The sequence below is a fragment of the Phyllostomus hastatus genome, unplaced genomic scaffold, assembly GCF_019186645.2.
Source record: "Phyllostomus hastatus isolate PE091 unplaced genomic scaffold, TTU_PhHast_1.1 phas_contig_58, whole genome shotgun sequence".
Taxonomy (NCBI): domain Eukaryota; kingdom Metazoa; phylum Chordata; class Mammalia; order Chiroptera; family Phyllostomidae; genus Phyllostomus; species Phyllostomus hastatus.
Window position 1 is genome coordinate 47,288,555 of NW_025333916.1, and position 22,350 is coordinate 47,310,904.

Sequence of the window (22,350 nt, forward strand, 5' to 3'; positions counted from 1 at the left end):
ATTTTATAACCTTCCTCATTTTTCTCAACACTTCAACTGATTAAATGGTGACCCTTCACATTATGGAGGACGATTTGTTTAACTCAAGTCTACTGTTTGAAATGTTACTTCCATCCCAAAACACACAGACAAATGCAGAACAATATTTGGCCCAATATCTGGGCACTTCCTAGCCCAGTTAAGTTGACACATAAAATTAATCATCACAGTTCCTTTTAGATCAAGGCAATAAATACATCAGAGACATCGGTCATCCTTATCCTGGTGCCAACAGGAACTGGCAATAGGGAGAACAATTTTGCTCTCCATTTTACTAAACAAAAATATCATTTTATTTCAGGATCTGACAACACAGGGTCAGCACAAAAGGATCCTCTGCAGACTCAGAGTCTGCTTATTTGAAGAAAGTTTTTCTGAGCAACAATACACCAGGACACATCAAAGATAAAACAAACATTAAAGGAATGAAATTAAGCTGTTAGGATTCAGGCTCTCCATCCACTGCAATAGCCGACCATTTCAATTTAGACTTTTGTCATTCCTGCCTCACATTGTTAGCTATTATTAAGTTAAAGATACCAGTTTTAAGTGAAATTAAAACCATCTAGCAATGAAAAATTACCTTCTGAAGTCTAGTTCTTGCAGGAATGGGATCCTTAATAACTCATCTTCCTTCCAGGAAATAGAGTTGTGCAAAGAGGCAAGTTTAGGAAAATAATTATAAGAGCATAGATACTTCTCACTCTGATCTTTCATATATTTAACACCCACATTAACTTAGATGAAATGTGTATGGAATCATTTAAAAGAAAGGACAGAAATTATTTTAAAGTCCATTAAAATATATTGGCTTCAGATGTTTATGTAAGGGCAGGGTTTAAAGATGTGTAACGTTTTGCTAAAAGCATAGAAGTATTCTTTCTTTGACGAAACTTTGTCCAGTAGAATTATCTGCCTCATTAAAATGCTCAGTTTGCAAAGTTTGAACTTTAAAGTGCAAATTTTTCCTAGTGAAAAAGAGCTATATTTAATGATCTAAATTATACTTTTCCAAAAATAAATGAATGAATGTCTCAAACCATTTTAATACTGTGATGAAAAAATACTTTGAACGTTTTATCCTAATAACAAAAACTCTGGGTTAACTCCACCTTCTCAGTGATATCTGTAGTTGTGTAAATAATATAATAAATAGCTCCTTTCAAATTTTAAATACTACCTCTATTGATCTATAGGCATATTTATTATTGGATTGACAAAACAATTTATCTATTTGCTTGTTTTTAAATAGATGCTATCAACCTCAGCTAAAGGTTTTTTAAAAATTATATTTCTTATTACAGAACTCTACTATCTCTTGTACGTTATTTTTTACATGCATCCACACATACTTCTCATAAAAGTTTTGTGTACAAATGTGTTTTAAATACATCCCCCAATCCTTAAATACATATTCTCCTCTTCATCACTTTCTACTGCCCATCTCCCACCCCTGCCAGGACCAAGTCTAACATGTGAAAGACAAATACTACAATTTAATTTCATTTTCCTATCTAATCACTCTATGCTATATACAACAATTTTTGGAAAGCCTGGCATTTAGTGGAGGGAGAATAAATGAGAGTTGTTATAGGTACTATAATTCTTTATTATTCTTTACTTTTTTTCACTTTTTTCCATCTTACATTCCTATCATTGCATGATGCACTACAAATATCATATAAACTAAAAAAAGGGGACAACTCAATGGCACTGCCAATTTTTAAATACTTTGAATTTGAATGTGTGTTGTATTCATCAAATCCATTAGCATGTTCTACTGAATATTTGCACTTTAAACTTCAGTGCACTCATCTGCTAAATATGGAAAGTACCTGGCATGGTAGGGAATGAATATCACCTTGAACTTGGAATATGTATATATTCCAATGTATAAATTATTATAAAATATGTAAAATAATTTTCAGTCTAATGGTATTTTTATTAAAAATAATTATATCTGTTGTCTTGAGCCATTAATGTAAACACTATTAACTACAGATACAGATAAAGAGCTCTTATAAATAACATAGAAAGTACAAGGTTCAATATCTGATATATTACATGTCAATTACCTTCATTTTTGTAAATTTCTTAATTTTTTAAGTAGAATAACATTCTACTTATATTTAAGAGTAAACTTCTCTTAAAGTTGCAAGTTCTCTTAACTTCAAGCAGACTTTTCAATTACCTTAGAAATGTTCTACTCTAAAGAAATACTCATAGACTTAAACATGAGTGTTATACATAGAGTTGCAAACACATTTATCTCTACTCCATCTTGAAAATCAGTGAGATACTTCTTCTTGAGAATCAGTGAGATACTTCTTAAGTGAAACAAAAGCATGCACTCCCAAGGTAATGAAGAACAGAATAGAAACATTAACAAAATCTGACATACTAGAAAGTAGATGCAGCAGTGAGAAAGAACTTGGCATACCAGAGAAATGATAGTTTGTACATACAGATGCCAAGAGAAAATCCAATTCACACCAAAGAATCCAGAAAAAAATTGGGAGGCAAGTGGTACCTCCCAATGTTAGGAAACATTTATGTATAAACGTAGAAAGACTAGCTGAAAGTCTGTATAAGAAGCAGCTAGACCCCAAATTCCCTGTGATCCCTATAAAGTCAGGAAACTGTGCCTCCCTCTCCATGACTGACAGCTCCAGGGTATACCTGGAGAACTTGCCATGGAGGGAGGGTCTTGAGACTCAAGGTCCCCAGGCAGGGCTGAGTTCAAGGATGTCATCAAAAGAATAGGGGTAATCAGGAGACTCTCTCTGGTACTCTAAAGTATGGAAAGGGGTTAATATCTCAGGAACTCTGAGGAAGAAACCACACGTAGCTGCGCAAGAGGTCCAAAACAGAAAGAGAAAATATGAGCAAGTAGAAAAAGAAGGAGAGAGAAACCTTAACTGTGGTATAATCAAACACATGTCATCAAGCTTCAGACTCCCACACTGAGATAACCACAGGCTGCCTTTCTGTAACTCGCCTGAACGTCCTGTACTTTCTCAAGCCCTTTGTTCATGTTTAGAACATTTTGTCTGTAAAACTATGACACATGCAGGAGGGAAGCTAATGTCTGATTTGTCTGATTTGCTTTGGTTTAAATAATTCTGATGGTCAAGTGATAGATTAGTCATAGTTTATTCTTCTCTTATAGTTTCACATTCTAAAAGGGAATATTCAGTACTTAAAAGAAATCTGAGTTCAGTTTGACCAATTTAGGATATACTAGTTATTTTTTAAAATACAATTTGTCATTTTTTCTTTATTATTTTTAGAAAGAGAAGTGAGGGAAAGAAACAGGCAAAGAGACACTGATGTGAGAGAAAAATCTGATCACCTGCCCTCCACACATGCCCCAACCAATGACAGAAGCCACAACCCAGGCACGTGGCCTGACCAGGAATCAACCAGTGACCCCCAGTTTGCAGGACAACACCCAATCAACTGACTCACACTGGCAGGAGTTAGTTTTCATTTTTGTTGTTGTTTGTTTGTTTTAACAGACCTTTCAGAGCTCAAAAATAACTTATATAAGCTCTAATGCTAATTTAAATTTCTTCTGAATTAAGACTGGATTTAATTTCACCATGGGAAAGTAGAGATTTAGCTTGACTCTTAAATCCATAGTGTGATGAGTCCTTCTTATGCTTAACCTTTCTGAGGACTTCTGGTGTATAGTCTCAGAGGTAAATTCATATTAACATGTCATAACTAAGACCTGAGACCGATTCTCCAAAATGTTGACATTGATGGAAACTAACTGTAAAGTTTAAAAGGGGTTGTAACCTGGTTATGCTGCTTGTGAACTATTTGTAAAAAGCATAAAATCAAAATTTTAAAATATCAATAATAAGCATACCTTATGCATTGCATAATGCCATTATTTCATTCAATAATATAAATACATTAGATAAAAAGCCATTAATCAAACAATTGTAATCATACTATAAAATTATACAGGGGAAATCACTGTGCATTTGATGCTCTAAAGAAACATATACTGAAAATCCCTTCACTGAATTATCAAATAAAATGGATGTACTTGGTTATTGCACCTTGTCTTCCTTATGTTTTCCTCCATCTATCAACTATTTTTTAAATTTTATTTATTTATTTTTAGAGAGAAGGGAAGGGAAGGAGAAAGAGAGGGAGAGTAACATCAATGTGTGGTTGGCTTTTTTGTGCCCCCTACTGGGGACCTGGCTCGAAACCCAGACATGTGTCCTGACTGGGAATCAAACCAGCGACCCTTTGATTCACAGGCTTGTGCTCAATCTACTGAGCTACATCAGTCAGGGCTATGGGCTATTTTTAAACTTTCTTTTTCTACATCGGAAGTTCAAATTAGGGGGGCAATTTTGCCACCCAGGGATCATTTGCCAATGTCTGCAGACATTGGTTGTCACAACTTGGTGAGAGAGGTGCTTCTGGCATTTAGTACAGAGAATCCAAGGGTGCTGCTAAACATCCAGCGATTCACAAGAGAACTTCCCAACATAATTAACTGAGAAACAACTATCAATAGTTTCAAGGCTAAGAAAGCCTGGTTTATGTCTTTTCCTTCTTACAAGTCTGCTTTTCCTGTAAAATGTTACTATTGTCAAAATATACCGATTATAAAACAGAAAACATTGCTTTTGAAGAACAAAAGTTCAGCTTCAAGGCAACTTGTTTCTTTATATTCCTTACATACCTGTTACTTCACCTTGAATCAGTCATTAAATCTATCATGGGTTCTGTTTCTCCAAGTGTAAGTTGTATAGTTAGATTTTATCTATGCATTTAATGTTAAATAATTAATTCATAAAAGAAACTTCATATTGCCCTGGCTGGTGTAGCTCAGTGGATTGAGCACAGGCTGTGAACCAAAGCATTGCAGGTTCGATTCCCAGCCAGGGCACGTGCCTGGGATGCAGGCCATGGCTCCCAGCAACCACACACTGATGTTTCTCTCTCTCTCTTTCTCCCTCCCTTCCCTCTCTAAAAATAAATAAATAAATCTTAAAAAAAAGAAACCTCATATTGAAGATCCAATAAGTAAAAAATAAATAAATAAAAAATACAATTCAAGCATAGAACCCTCCCATGTTAAAATGTAGGTTTCTTTTGGAATTTAATTATGATATCCCTTGTGGTAACTCCATGGAAAACCCTAAGGGTTTCTTGAGCACAGTTGTAAACTTCTGACTATTTGGATATTTCAAGGATTTTGAGAAAAGTAATAATATTCAACAAAATCTATGAGTTAAATAGAGATGAAATTTAGATATATAACAGCCATATTACTCATATTTGAAATATTAGAAAATCTAGCCTTGCTTTTGCATATTTTAAAATAAGTAATATTATACAAAATGTGCTCCTCCAATTCCCTTTATGCTTCAAACATGACCAAAACCATGAGAACACTATTTATTGTTAATTTTAAAATTGGCTATAAATCGCTGACTAGCGCCCTCTTACAAAAAGGATTAGCCTCTACTTCCTCATCTTGAAGACCCCACCACGCTATGAGAATGTACAAGACAGACCACTGAATAAGGAGATACTGCACAGTGAGGGAAAGAGAGGGAGAGAGAGACAGAGAGACAGACAACAAGACCAATGTAGGAAAATAAAGGATTTCAGGCATGCAAGTGAACACAAAATGTTCAAACTTCTCTCCCATAGTGGTTAAATTGATAACTTTATATTTCAACTTGACTGAATGAGTTTGCTTTGATACTTGGCTAAATATTATTTCTGAGAGTGTATGTGAGGTGTTTCTGAATGAGATTACCATTCTTTTCCTTGGTGAATTAAAGTGCTGGTCTTTCAAAAAACTTTATTGAGGAATAATTTTACAAATATTATATTATTGTACATGTTTAAATTAACACACCCATCATTTCACACAGTCAACTTTTTTGTGTGTGTGGTAAAAATGCTTGCTTATGATTTGCCCTCAGTCACTCTCAACTACAGTCACCAGGCTGCTCGTGAAATCCTCAAAATGTATTCTTATAATTGAAAATTTATACCCTGTGACCCATACCATTCTACTCCCTCTCCCCACCCCAGCCTCTGATTCATGGGACTCAAGAAAGCACATCGCACTTCCCAGTGGGGGTGAGCATCATCCAGTCCTTTGAGGGCCTGAATAGAGCAAAAGACAGAGGAAGGGGGAATCTTCCCCTTTTCCTGCCTTACTGATGGAGCTGGGCTACACTTGCCCATAGACTGAAAATCTTACCATCAGCACCCCTGACATTTAGGCCTTCAGACTTGGAAAGAAGTATACCAAAGGCTTCCCTGGGAATCTAGCTTGCAGTTGATAGGTCATGCCCCCAAAATCAAGTAAGCCAATTCTTCATAGAAAATCTCTCTATGTCAATAAATGAAAGATAGATAGATAATAGATAGATGATTGATGATAGATAGACAGATGATAGATTATAGATAAACAGAGAGATGATAGATACATAGATGTAGATATCTCATAAATTTTCTTTCTCTGGAGAATGTTAACACACTTGCCCATTATGAAACATTAAATCATTGCTGGGTTTTTTTTTAAGCCACTGTGTTTCAGGATAGTTTGTTAAACAGTATTAGATGACTAAAACAGGGAAATTAAGTTATGTAACCAGGGGATAATGAATACTTTTTTAAAAAAATTACTGTTATATAATCTCATTACCTTTAATGATTTTTATAATACATATTTTATTATTCTTTAGACCACTTTATAATTCTAGTGCATTTTATCCATCATACACTTGATGCTCTTAGACTAATGTGTTACCCATAGAGTCAAAAAACAAATTCTTCATATCATTAATTTATGTAATAAAGGGTTTTTAAAGTATTAATTGAAAATCTGGTGTGTGTTAATGTGAAAATAGAAGGATTTTAATATGAATTTGAAAGGTAGGCCTTTGTATGCTAATGCATTGTGATTTTTCAAGACAAATATAAAATGGGATGCTCCCAGAATTTATTTAACCAGACCACACTTTCTTACCGCATCCTCTACAAGCACTGGAGTGACAAAAATTAACTGTGGAGAGACACTATGCAACTATATGTCCTTTTATTTGAAGGGACAAATGTTTGCTTTGTTGCTCACTTTAACCTCTGCCCCATCACAATCCTTGGTGCCTAGACACTATCTGACCTAGAGTCAGTAATCTCATTATCTTTTGTCTTCATTTCTTTGCAAAAAAAAAAAGATTTCTTAAATATAAATTAACATAATGATTGCCATATTGCATGTTAACAATTGTTTTGGTTGTTGTTAGTTAGCTGAGGCATCTCTAAAGATGTCAGAAATGGTCACTTTATAGGTCCCAATATAGTTATTGATTTGTTGAGATAGTGCTAATGTGTTGCATTAGCCAATATCATAGACGACTTTGACAAACTATGGCTATACTGATTGTCTTACCTAAAAGCCTCCCTCTTTCTCAGAAATTCTGTGGAGTGTATAACATAACACTTGAACTTAGAAAACATGCATAACTAAAAAAGGAGAGCTAAAACTACCAAACTAGTGATCACAAACTAAATTTATTTTGGAATGATGAACTACTTTCTATTTATTTACATTGCAGGTTAATTGTATGAACTTTTAAGCTACACATTCCAATGCTTAGCTCAGCGCTGGGTCCACATGACTGCACAAGGACCTCTCCTTAGCTTTCCTTTTTAATGGTTTTCCTGATGTAAATGGCTCTCTGTGTGACCTATAGAAATAACACTGAATTTTAAAAAGAATATTCAAAATTCATTAAAAAGATTCAAGCCATAACCCTTGGGCTTTGACCCCATCAGTGCTGACCTGCTGAGGGCCTTTGCTTCCGAATCCTGCAGAACAAATAAGCACCTTGTATTATGACCCTGAGACATAAGCATTTTCTTACTGCACTGTTAATAGAGAGCGAGCATAAGGGCAGGCTGGAACTTTTAGTAATATGCACATCAAGCGAAACTTTAAAGGTAATGAGATTAAATATTGGTAAAGAAATGTCCTTTCTATCTAATTATCAATGGGGTAAGAATGTGGCTGCTAAATTGTGATGTGAATAAAGAGCCCACTAAAGATGACTTGAAGAGCAATGCTTAACCACGGGGAAAAATTAAACTCACTCCATTGAGCAAAGCAGAAATATTAACTCCAAGTAAAAATAATATGTTTACAAAATCTCCAGGGAGCTTAAGACAATGGTATCACATCTTAAATCTTTAAGAAAAGACGGAAAATAATTGCTGTGTTTTGCTGTCTGCAATTGTCTAGACCGGGTGTATCAGTCAACTCAATCTGCCGTAGCAAAATACAGTACACTCGATGGTTTGAATAACCAAAATTTATTTCTCACCAGTATCCATGCCGGAAGTCTCAGATTATGGTGCCTGCACGTTTGGGTGCTGGGAGAGCTCTGTCCCTGGCTTATGGATGTCTCCCTTCTCATTTGGCGGAGGGAGAGATAATAAGTTCTCTGGTGTCTCTTCTTCCCGGGGCACTAATGCTTTCAGGCTGGGCCCCCGCCCTCACAACCTCATCTAACCTTAACTGCATACCACAGGACCCATCTCCAAATGTCAATGACATTAAGGCTTCAATGTATAGTTTTATGGAGGCACGAACATTCAGTCAAACACCGAGGTTTTAAAATGATGGCTCTGCAACATTATGGCCTGAATGATTCTTTTTTGTGGGCTGCCTCGTGTATGGGGGATGCTGAGAATCATGCAATACACGGGATCCAAAACCTGGCTCATCTTTCTCAGTTCTGTCTCCTCCAGTTACTGTCAGTACTGTCGGCAGTATGGTCCTCACCATGAGGGATTGATGCATCGAGAGGCAATATGAGCCTTCTCTCTTCACCTCCACCGCACCCCATACTGCTCATATTTATCCCTCTCTCTCTTGCTGACTGCTGTCTCTACTTATATGGTGTAAACCCCTCCATCTCTTCATCCTTGAATTACTGCAAATACTTGTAGGCAGACTACCTTTTCTAGTTTCACTTCCTATCACTTCCCTGCAACTTTTAAAAACTTTTTCTCAGGGAAATTCTCCGTTTAAAAATCATTAACACAGATGGCATGTTCTCTATACTGCAAAATCCAAACTGTCCTGATTAGCTTGAAGGCAGGGTTTCTTTGTCGACAGCAACACCATTAACACCATGGACTGGAAACCCCATCGTTGTGGGAGCCTTTGGTTACATGGTGGGATGTTTAGCAGTGGCCCTGGACTCTAGTCAAGAGACTCTAGTGACACCACCAGTCTCCCATTTGTAACAACCAAAAGTACCCCTAGACTTTGCCAAGTGTCTCTATGAGAGGAAGGGGAGGGGGAAATCACACTCATTTGAGAAACGCTGGTCCAGATGAGTACTTCTCAAACTACCTTTGGTAAATGACCAACTTTTTTTATTCTAATGTATTTCAGACTGATGCTTTTGTTAAAATATTTATGTAACACTGATGTTCAACTTCTAGTTTATCCCTGATATCAAAATGTTTAAGGAGTAGTCCTGGTATATATATTGCACCACACTAAAATATAGCACCCAAGATCTCTAGTCAAGAGTTGTACTAAATCCATTATATCATAATGTATGTGGCAACTTGAATACTATTACAACTCATAGGTAGAGATCCATAAACAGTTCTAAGCAGAGCTTGTACATACGGAATGTGAAGGAGTGAGTCCCTTTGAAGGGTAAATGATGCTTTTGCATATTGATATTCTGTGTCATACTAAAGCAGCGTCTGCTTATATTTACACATGCACTTCTTGAATAAATGAGTAAATGAAGGCAAAGTACTCAGAAGTTGTCCTCCTTAATCTACATAAAGTAAATGAGTTCAAGCAGTGAGGCTTCACTGAGGTGGGGCTCTGTGAGAGCAGAGGCTGTATCTGCACATCGCCAAGAATGATGCTGAGCACAGAGTAACGGCCCAGTTAACACGTACCAAGTTACAAGTGTATTATTCATTTCATTCTGACCATTTTACCAGTTAATGAAAGAATGAGTGAGTGCATAAAGAACCGATGGAGATTTTCCTGAAAGAGGTTGAGAAAAGGTTTCCTACATCAGGCTGCACAGAAGACCACCATTTTTTTCTTGTCCACAAGGTTTGCACTGTCAAAATGATGTATTATATAAAAATATGTGTCAGAGCTTGGTGTAAATATGTGATGTTTATAAACCCCGATACAGATAAATGGCCAAATAAATGAGGTGATGCCAAAATTCAATTCCAGGAAAAGTTTGCTCATTTGTCCTTGAGGGTATACATAAAACTATGTATGAGTGAATGAGTGAGCTGTATGTATGCAATCTATATAGATGCCTTATTTTCTGACGCTTCAGAGTTGCACTGTTTAATCAAAGTAGCAAGGTTATAAAAACTGTACCTCTGAAACAGAACCCAATCTTGGTTTCAAATGATTTTATGATGTCAGCTCAACAATTTGATCATATTGCTTGAGTTGTAAAATGTTAAGACAGCCATCAGACTGTTTTTAATTTACTCTCTTGGCCTGGATCCACTCTAGTTCTTGTAACATTCTGTCAGCACTATATTCCCATTGAATGCCAATGAGATGCTCTACTGTGATTTCATGTTTTTAAGCCAATATTCCAAGAGAACAACAAAACAGGTCCATGCTGATTGATAGAGAAAAACAATTTTTTTTCAGCATAGGGTGATTTTATATTTTTTAATTACCAAGTCATCACACAATGTAGCCTAATGATGAGTGTGCGTGTGTGCAGGTACTTGTGTATGTATTCTATATAAAGAAAGAAATGCTATAGCACTTCATTATTAATTTAAATTATATTTTAAAAGACAATTATGTAAATTATAGAAACTATGCTTTGTTTGTGCTGAACTCCAGATAAGCTATATTAAGAGTGTGTATTTTTTGCCAATTAAAAACTTCCTATAAGCATTATTAGACCTTCAAAACAGGAGTCAGAAAAATAAGCATACATCTATCACACTTTGAAAGCAGCTGTCCTCACATCTAGTAGTTGTGTGATATAAAGACCTTTCTCTAAAGCTATCTTTGATATACAAATTATTATACAATTTTAAAAAATCCATAAAATTCCAGGCCTATAGTACTTTAGAAGACATTTGTATGCATTAGGAAAAAATGATTTACACAGAATTACTTTTTGTGGCCCTATTACTCTGGTGAAATTAAAACATGATTCCACCTATGTTCAAGTTCAAAGATTACAGTACATTTATTATATAAAGCTAGGTCCACCTGTACAACCTTTGCATCTGTTCACCAAGAGTTTCAAGAAAGCTCACTTCATAAGGGATACAAACTTGAAAAAAAAGGAAAACTGTTAATTCTGATAAACAAAATTACTATTTGATGAGTGACATACCTGTTATATATGAATATATGCATATGTATATAGAGAGAAATTATTTTGAAAGATTTAATCAATTACCACACCTGTGCCTTATGACTTGCAGCCTCTCTATATTTTTAATACATCACAGTTGAGACCACAACTAATTTCACATTAAAATGATCCACTCTTACTGCTAGGGCTATCATGGTAAGAGGAGGAAGTACTCAGTCTCTTGGTCTCCAAGGAAAGACATTTGTTTCCTGGTATTTAGGTTTGCATTTTTAGAAGTGACTAATCAGTCTTGTGTAAAAGGCATTTTTGCCAGGATGATGAATTGTAGCTATCATGCTCAGTAAGCCCTCAAACAGCCCACCTTCTTTTGTGAGAAGACGATGGTGTCAGACTCTTGAGTGACACTTCCCCTGTCAAAGCCCCATACCTGGGATCTACAGTTGTGGCAGGGCTCGGGCAGACTGCCAAAACCTTTCTATTTCATGCGTTTACCTCTAACTTGCACATGAAGTGTCAGATGAAGTGCTCAGTGCTCAGAGAAATGATGTAAAGCCCTAGCATCTAAAATAGACATAACTTTACAATTGTCGAGCTGTGTGCTAGGAAACACCATGTTGTTTTCCAAAATCTCAATACCCCAAATGTACAGAAGGTGAAAATATTTGTTCAAAATTTGGCACGAACTCACTTGGTGGCAAAACCTGATCAGAAGTGGGGCCATTGGAGAGAACACAAAGTGTTTCCTTAGTGAGGTCCTCCATGGTGCCTGTGGCAATAGCAATGTGTTCAGTGACAGTGTGCAGTCCCACAGCCTGATGGTGATGTCATATGACATGCACTGCTTGTTGCGTACAACTGCTTTTACATTCAAAGAAATCTGAGTTACAAAACCTGTTTGCCCACAGAGTTACACATTAAGGACTGAAGACCCACATGTTAGAGATATAATCCTGATCTCTCAAGTGACAAGTAGGTAAAAGTAGGATGCAAGCTTCAGGACTTGTCCAAAGGTGCACCTGCTCAAATTAGGGCTAGCATGAGGGTTTTTCCGACTCTCCCAGGACTTGAACCCAGTGTCAATGCCCTGTCACTCTCCTCCCTTTTGTGAATTGAGGAGAATTGATTCAAGGATACTCACTTTTATTTTCCCTGACTGCAAAACCATTAAAGATGAGGTCTCTTGACCTTATGTTACTTTTACAGAACACTGTGGTAAATTTTAAGAGGCACCTGCCTTAGAAAAATGACTACAGCATAACTGTTAAGAGATGGTAGTTTTCCAATCATGGTTTTAACTTTTAATATTTAATCAATTTTAACAAGAGTAAATTAATTTTATCTGCAGGTTTTAATGAGAAAGATACTATTACTATATCTCAGTATAAACTCTAATGTACTTGCTGACATACAACTTCATGTTACGTAAACTCTACCTTGTTTTCAAAAGGAAAACTGTATTTTATTTTACTAAATAATTATAGATGTTACCACTAAAATCCAACTGAAAACTTCCTGGAGAATAATGGGAAGAAAATAAGTGGGAAGAGAAAAGAAAATGATTCAGATCACCAACAAAAGTTGAATCATGATTCCTACTAAGTTATTTTAATAGCAGCATCATAAACCAATTTTAGTGATTTATAATCACCAGGAGAGTCCCCAGAAGTAGCCTTGAAGTTCATGATACATTTGTTTTTAATAACTACCTTTAGCAATGTTATTTCTAAGAGGAACTTCCTTAAGAGTAGCACTTTGACTTAATTACAGAGACAGTTCATGTTTATCACCTTTGGCTGCAGTGGGGAATTTTAAAAAGAATGAACAGAAATGTGATTCTTTTTCCTCACGAGGTGCAAGAGCAATGAAGCAATGTAAGTCATGAAGAAAAATCCTAAAAATAGTAACACTTGTCAACAGAAACTAGGACATTGAACTTAATTGCTTCAGTTAATGATTCCTATGATACAGATTACTGCACTCTGCAGAAGTGTGTGTGAAATCTACAGATGCTTGACTTCAATTTTATGTTCATTGGCATTGATGATTTTTGACAGGAGCGTACAGACAGGCAAATAGCAATAAATATGATTTGTTCACAAGGCATTTTCCTATGTTTGTCTTCTCTAATAAAAAGATGATTTTCCCACTGATTTACTTAATAAGGTCAGAGAACATTCTTAACCATAAATTCCCACACTTCTTCAATTAAGGAGAAAAGGCAGTGAAATTGCAGCCAGGGAAATTAGGTTCATTCTCAACTTCTATATTGAGCTTACTATGAGACTTAAGGCAAATAAGTTATCTTTTACCCTTTGTTTAAGTGCCAAACGGGGTTCAAATGCCTACATTATATACAGCCCTGGCTGATGTAGCTCAGTGGATTGAGTGTGGGCCTGAGAGCCAAAAGGTTGCTGGTTCGATTCCCAGTCTAGGGCACTTGCCTGGGTTGCAGGCCAGGTCCCCAGTAGGGGACATGTGAGATGCAATCACACATTGATGTTTGTCCCCCTCTCTTTTTCCTTCCCTTCTCCTCTCTCTAAAAATAAATAAATAAAATCTTTAAAAAATACCTATGCCATATACATTATAGAGTTTATGGAAGGATCAAATGTGATAATAGAAATAAAATATGTAAATCACCAAGCAACGTGTTAACATTATTCACATAAAAAGAGAATAAATTATGCATCCTTGACAGGGGGTGAGGGAAATGGGTGAAGGTCATCAAAAGATACAGAATCCAGTTATAAAATCAATAAGTCCTGGGGATATAATGGATAGCATGGGGACTATAATGAAAAAGACTGTATTATATGTTTGAAAGTTGCTAAGAGGTAGATTTTAAAAGTCTGCACCACATACACACACAAATTGTGTTTATGTAAAGTAATGAATGTGTTAACTAATATTTCAGTGGTAATGTGTTTCCAATATGTACATGTGTCAAACCATTGCATTATATACCTCAAAGTTATACAATGTTATGGTCCAGTAAAGCTGAAAAAATCAAGACTTCCCTGTTTCCCTTCATCAAAAAAAATGTAAAAGAAAGGTATGTAGAAATCATGAAAAAGACAATAATGGGAGAAAAATGGGTCCATTTTCATTTCTCTTCTCTATGTTGCCTTTTTCTGATCACAGTTGCCATGCATAGCAGCATGACATGGACAATGTTAACAAATGAAGATTCCTATGCTTTAAAATCTGGTAAAGAATTAAATAACCAAATTCATGACACAACGATAATATATAAAGTTAGATAGGTTCCATGCATAATGATGTACAATTATTTGGCAACAACTCCACAGAATAGTTCTGGACCCTCTCACTCTATTGCAAGACCAAGTCTTTTCCTGTCAGCTCAAAAGCTGCCGAGTAGCATTAGAATCTCACATCATTCATCCTTGAATAAATAGTGAGGACATTAAAAATACTCTGTATGATAACATGTTATAAAATGGCACTCTCTCCCCAGTCAGTGACCATGTGATCAGAGAATCATATGTACCCCATTGGGAGAAGTAGTTATAGGTGACATTCATTTTTTAAATTATGGAAAGCTAAGTGTACACTATATTTAAATAAGAGGTGGCAAAAATACCGTAATGGTCTATACACTTACACCCAAACACATGACTTCCCAGTCCCGTGTCTGTCTATGCAACATGTGATTTTGTTTCAAGTATTTACAAGGTGCTTCTGGCTACCTTTGAGGTGACTATGTGTGCAAAGAGGTAGGACAGATTCCTGGCCCTACATTTATTAGATCATTATGCTAAGACACTTAGAATGATATAGTTCAAAGGACACAAAGTAGACATCTTTGGTGCTAACTCAATATCCATCAACGTTGTGGCCCTGCTGCCTGTGAAGAATGTTGCTGGGTTAGCCTTACTATAAAGACAAGAAGTTGCTGCCACAGCATTTAAATCAGCTAGAACTGCTTTGAGCTTTAGCAATGGTGGGTCATGGTTTTATCACTTTGGGCCATGAAATTCTTTGAAATGATGTGACAAGAATTACTGTACCAACAGACATGTAAGGCAAAGTAAAGACAGATAAAACTATTATGATACAGATCCCTGGATGACTCATGTGTGCACGGGAAACAAGAACAACAGGGCCATAAACTACACTGGCACCGAAATAAGGGGACCAAGCATCTCTACCTGGTAGTCTCAGACCATAAATTTTATCTTTTATTTCTCAATTACAGTTTACTTTCAATATTATTTTGTATTGGTTTCAAGTATACAGTTTAGTGGTTAGAAAATTATATAATATGCAAAGCATTTCCCTCAATATTTCTGGTACACAACTGGCATTATACATAGCTATTGGGATAGTATTGATTATATTTCACATGCTTTACTTTATGTGCTTGTGACTGTGTGTACCTATGTAATTATATTTCTTAATCCCTTTGTCTTTTTCTCCTAGTCCCCTAAGTCCCTCCCTTCTGGAAGACACCAATCTGTTTTCTGTTATCTATAAGTCTTGTTTCAATTTTTTGATCATTTATGCTGTTCTTTAAATTCAACATGTAAGTGAACTCATATGATATTTTTCTTTCCATGTCTCACTTATTTCACTTAGCCTAATATCTTCCAGGTTGATCTATGTGGTCACAAATAGTAAGATTTTATTAATTTTTATGGCTGAGTAATATTCATTGTATACATGTACCACAGCTTTTTTATCCCTTCATCTGTTGATGGGCATTTGGGTTGTTTCCATATTTTGGCTATTGTAAATAATTCTTCAGTGAACATAGCTGTGCATGTATTGTTTTGAATATCACTACTACAAAGCCATAGTCATCAAAACAGCGTGGCACTGTCATTAAAACATACATATAGATCAATGGAATGGAATAGAGAGCCCAGAAATAAACCAATTTCTATATGGCTGATTAACATTTGACCAAAGAGGTGAGAACATAAATTGGGGTAAAAACTGTCTATTCAATAAATGGTGTTGGGATAACTGAGAGAAACATGCAAAAGAATGAACAGGATCTCTTTATTATACCACATACAAGAATAAACTCAAAATTGACTAAATACTTGAATGTAAGAATTGAAATCATAAAAGTCTTAAAAGAAAACATAGGAAGTAAAATATGAGGTGTTGCTCTTAGCAACATTTTTTTTTCTGCTATAACTCAGGCAAGGTCAAAAAAGAAAAAAAATAAAATAAACGGGCATACATAAAACTAAAAATTTTTTGCTCAGTAAAGAAAACCATCAACAAAATGAAAAGACAATCTAGTACATGAGAAAACATATTCACCAATCATACATCCGATAAAAGGTTAATATCCAAAATTTGTAAAGAAATCATACTACTCAAAAAAAGAAGAAAAAACAATCCAATTAAAAAATTTGCAGAGGACCTTTATGGACACTTCTCCAAAGAGGACACACAGATGGCCAATACACATATGACAAGATGGTTAATGTCACTAACTGTCAGAGAAATGCAAATTAAAACCACAATGAGCTACCACTTCACACCTGTCAGAATAGCTAATTACTAAACAATCAACAAACAAATGTAGGCTGGGATGGGAGTAAAAGACAGAAAACTGTACTTGAACAACGATTAAAATAAAATAAAAAAAAAACAGACAAACAAGTGTAGGAAAGTATGTGGAGAAAAGGGACCCCTCATGCACTATCGGTTGGATGCAGATTGATGTAGCCACGGCGAAAAACAGTACAAAGTTCTCCTCAAAAAAATTGAAAATGGCTCTGACTGAGTGTTGAGTTGGTTGGAGCATTGTTCCATGCACCACAAAGTTTGTAGGTTCAATCCCCAGTCCGGGTGTATGAGGCAGGCAACTGATGGATCTCTCTCTCTCTCTATTTCCCTCTCTCTCACACACACACAAATCAATAGACATATCCTTGGGTGATGGTTAAAAAAATTGAAAATGGAACTGCTTAATGACCAGCACTTCTATTTCAGGGTATATATCAGAAGAAACCCAAGACACAAATTAAAGACATGTCCTATAATATCATATGCATAATCGTTAATAATTATGGTTTAATTTATATATTATATCCTTTTATACATTTAAGATGATAAGTAAATAATAATATATAAAATATAATTATACTCATTTTTTGCATTGGTAGGACTTCTTACTAAAGCACAGACAAAATGATCAGAGCAACAGAGAAAAACTCTATTGCTAAATAATTATTTAAAATGTTTGCTTTATTAAATATAGAGAGAGTTGAATAAAATGTAGTTAAAACACTGTCTGAATTTGTTGTTTCCCAAACTAAAATTTACTATTTTGCCCAATATAGTTATGTATTTAATTCTATAGTAAAGGAAATAAAGATACATATGAGTCAGTAAAAATTATAAAGACAATAGCAGCACTGAATAAAACAAAAAAAGAGAGAGATTGGTGAAAATGACATTTTCAGATCACTTCATTGCATAAATTTCTGTATGTGGACGAAGCAGTCACTGAACTTCTATGCATACAGTCAGTTTACTTTAGATAATGTTAAGTAATACCCCATCTCTAAAATATAAAGAGACCTTGGTTGCCTACCTGGAGAAAAGACAATTCTCTAAATTTTCAGTTAGCATTATGCTGGACAGCACCATAAATCAGAGAGCACATTATATTAGGCAATGTTTTCTTATACCCAGCATCTCAGTTTACTAAATGGTGTCACTTCTACATAATCAGGATGGGAGAAAAAGTACAAAGTGGTGTTCTGAAACAAATAAGAAATTTATAATCCATGTGTACACACCTATATAATAATGCACTGAAAGCCTTTTGCATAAAGTATCAAAGGAAATTTATTCTGCTGGGCTCCACTTATAATCCTAGTGTTTACATATTTTGTAGTGCTAAAAAAGGCAAGGGTATTTTTCTTACTTTTATCTCAAGCATATGCAAAACCAATAAGTTAATCTATTCATTATACCATCTGATTAGGTATATATAATAGTTATATATATGTATAAAAGTTATTTTTATATATATGTATAAGTTGGGATTGTAAAATACTTCAGTTGGTCATGCATTAATAGACAACTTCTGCATTTTAAATCATACTGACTCATCTTAAATGGTGCATTGGATTCTGAATGATAAATACACAATGTACTATACATATGATGTATTATAAAATTGAACACCTGAAACATACATAATTTTATTAACAAATGTAATCCCAATAAACTTAATAATATTTTTAATGATATCTGTCCACTTGGGAGATGTTTTATAGAGAATATGTTAAAAATAGTATTTTAGAGAAAGTTCACCTTTAGAACTCATAATTCCTCAAAACAAAACTTTTATGCAGCAAAACTGAAGAGGGATAGTTAGTATGAGAGTTACTTGTAAAGGTTATCTCATGAAGGTCTAGCCTATTATGTAGTAGTTCTCTTTACGCAGAACAAGAGATCTGGTACTTAGTCAGAGTCAACAATGCTGAGAGATACAGAGATGTATCTCAGAACCTAGGAACTCATTTTCTCAATGACTGGCAGGTGATTCAGAATGCTGAGAATATAAATGCATTAATTACCTGTCAGTCCATTTTGTCTTTAATAAGGAATAGATTTCTGTTCTAAAAGAACATTGGCAGATAACATACCAATCTTGTATTTTCTAAACTATAACATTTTCCCAATTAGATAATCTTAGTAAACAACACTTCTCATTTCATTAATATTGCATTCTAAAATTTTGATAAAATTAAAATACATGTCAACATATTCCAGGGCTATTGACATACTCTATCCAGAATAAAAATATAAAAATGCACTTTTATACCTAATACCTTTAGTACTACATCATAGTTTGTTTTATATTTAGTAATGGATTAATTAACATTAATTATACAAATAGTCCATGACTTAACAGTGGTTTGACCTAAGATTTTTGACTTTCAGGTGATGAGAAAGTGATACATATTCAGTATGAATGGTACACTGGATTTTGAATTTTGATCTTTTTCTGGGCTGGCAATATGGAGTAGGATGCTATCTCCTGGTTCCAGGCAATGTCAGTGAACCCCAGCTCCCAGCCAGACATGTGATCACGATGGTAAACAACCAATACTCCACAGTGACAATCTCCAGATTTTACAAAAGAGCTATCAAAATCTTTTACGCAGTTCTCTCTACTGTGGCCTCATTTGTAGGTTTCTGACACAACAAACCTCTTGACAGCTCTCACTGTACTTGTTGCCTCTACTTTGTTGTTTCATTAAGTTCCTTTCCAAATTGGACTGAAACCCAACCACTTCACTGAAATTACCTTGAACGTAATTCACCCACAACTTTATCCCACCCAACTCAATAGTCACTTCTTGGTCTACCTTTCACTGAACTTTCTCAGCAACATTTTATCCAATGACCATTTCTTGAAACATTACAGCACTTGGAATCCATGACCCCCCCCCCCTTTCATTGTTTGGTTTATATCTTATTAGAAACTTATTTTTCATCTTCAGGTTTCTCCTCCTAACATCAACACTGTATAGTGAAATATTTTAAGGCTTGGTTTGTATTCCTTATATTAATTTAGCCCACCAAGTAACAACATTTTAAATCATTTGTATCTTGAGCTTTGATCTCATTTACAAACTCTTGACTGGCATTTCCTATTGCCAATTAGCAAATCTAATTGCCTAATGAGTTGCTTCAACTTACACATCAGACTCAGAAATCCTATTTTCCCACAAAAGCCTACCCTTCTTCTTAGGCTTCTTCTTATCAGTGTATGTCACTTAACTCTCCTAGGTGCTCAGGACAAACCCAAGGCGGAAACCACTCTTAATTCCTTTCGTGCAAACCACTTTGAAATCATTAGAGAATCCAGTTCACTGTAATTCCAAAGCATCTCCAGAATTGACTAAAGATCTTCACCATTGCAACTTGAGCCCATAGGAACATTATTTTTTGTCCACATACTGCAAATGATGGTCTCCTTGATATTATTCCTGCTCCCTATGGACCATCCTCCAGCCACTGTGAAGCATAATCATTTAAGTGATTAAACATGATTGTAGCATTCCTCTGCTTAACTTATTGACTTCCTTTGCAATGAAAATAAAACCACAGTTTACAGTGGCATGAAAACACCTTTATATTGACTCTGTCTCCCCTTTATCCTCTACCTTTATGTCCATTCTTATTCATGACTGAAATTCATCCAGATAAGGATTTTCTTTCTGTCCCCAAAGTCCAAGAAAAAACCTAAAATATTGTGTATATTTAATTGATTTGATAAATGAGATCAAGCTTGGATAATCCATGGCATTCACTCATTTTTATATGACATGGGGCTAGTTACTTGATCACTTGAAACCATGGTTTCCTATTCTACATTTCAGCAGTAATTGCCACTATCTTCAATAGTTGATGTTAGAATTATGCAGATAGATGTAAATATCCACAACAAGGTAGGCATGTATTAGATGGTGGTGCTGTATTATACTATTAGTAAGCCACTAATACTGATCTAGTGATTTGAATGTTAGAAAGCAAACAAAAAAACAAATCTACATGTATCACTGAGATATACATGCTAAAATGTAGCTATATTAGGGGACCAAAATTGTTCAGAAAGATGATTTCACTGAAGAATAAACTCAGTTATTGTAATAAAATGTTGCCTGTATATAATATGCAGCTTTGGCAAGGATCACAGTGGGTTAGATGCTTTGCTTCCTCATTTGAACAGTATGACAACAATACAATAGAATGGTCTACATTGATTATCATGAAGATAAAAATTTTTCCTTGGGAAAACCAAGGGGAGATTTTAGTAAACATCTCATTTACTTGACATGCTAATTATCCTGACAACCAGTGAAACTAGTATGATTCAGTTTTTATCAATATCGAGTGATATAAATATAAATATAAATCTGCTAACCATTATTGCAATACCCCAGAGGAATCTATCTTAGGCTCAACCAAATGCATAGTTTCCCAAGTCTTCTCTAGGTCAAACTCATTATATGTGGATTCAGAAAATATAAAACCTGTTTTTATCAGACACTATTTTATGTCAGAATTTTGTTTCCCCTCCTCCAACTTATCTACTGACACTCAAACACCCAGTGTGACTGTGTTCAGAGATAGTGCTTTTGAGTAAGTAATTAAGGTAAAATAAGGTTCTGAGGGTAGGTATATAATCTAGTTGAACTGGTGTTCTTCATACGAATACTGGAAGTACTAGAAATTTTTCTCTCTCTCCATGCACATACAGAGGAAAAGATGTATGCAAAACACAACAAGCAAGAAGATAGCCATCTACAAGCCAGAAAGGGAGGTCTCCTTAGAGACCTACCGTGTTGGATTACTTTGAACTTGAATTTCAAGTTCAGAAGTGTGAGGAAATAAATGTCTGTTGTTTATACTACCTAGTCATGGTATTCCATTATTGTGGTCTGAACAGATTAAGACAGACATCAACCTCACCCAGAGGAAAGGAGAAAACCACACAATAGGCAATTGGTAAATGGGCAGAGATTTGACCAGGGACCCCATTAGGAAAGATACATAGATGACAAATAGGCATAAGAAATATGCCCCTTATCATACGTCATTAGGAAAATCTAACTTAAAACAATGAGACACCACTACATGTTTAGTATAATGGCCAAATCCAGAACACTGAGATCACCACATGAAGCAACTGGAGCTCATTCACTGCTGGTGAAAGGCAAAATGGCACAGTCACTTTGAGAGACAGCTTGGGGGTTTCTTGTGAAACTAAATATATCTTTATCATAGCCTCCAGCAATTGTGCTCCTTGGTATTTACCCAAAGGAGTTGAATGCTTATGTTCACATAAAAACATGAATACAGATATTTATAGCCATTTTATTTAAAATTGCCATAACTTGGAAACAACCTCGAT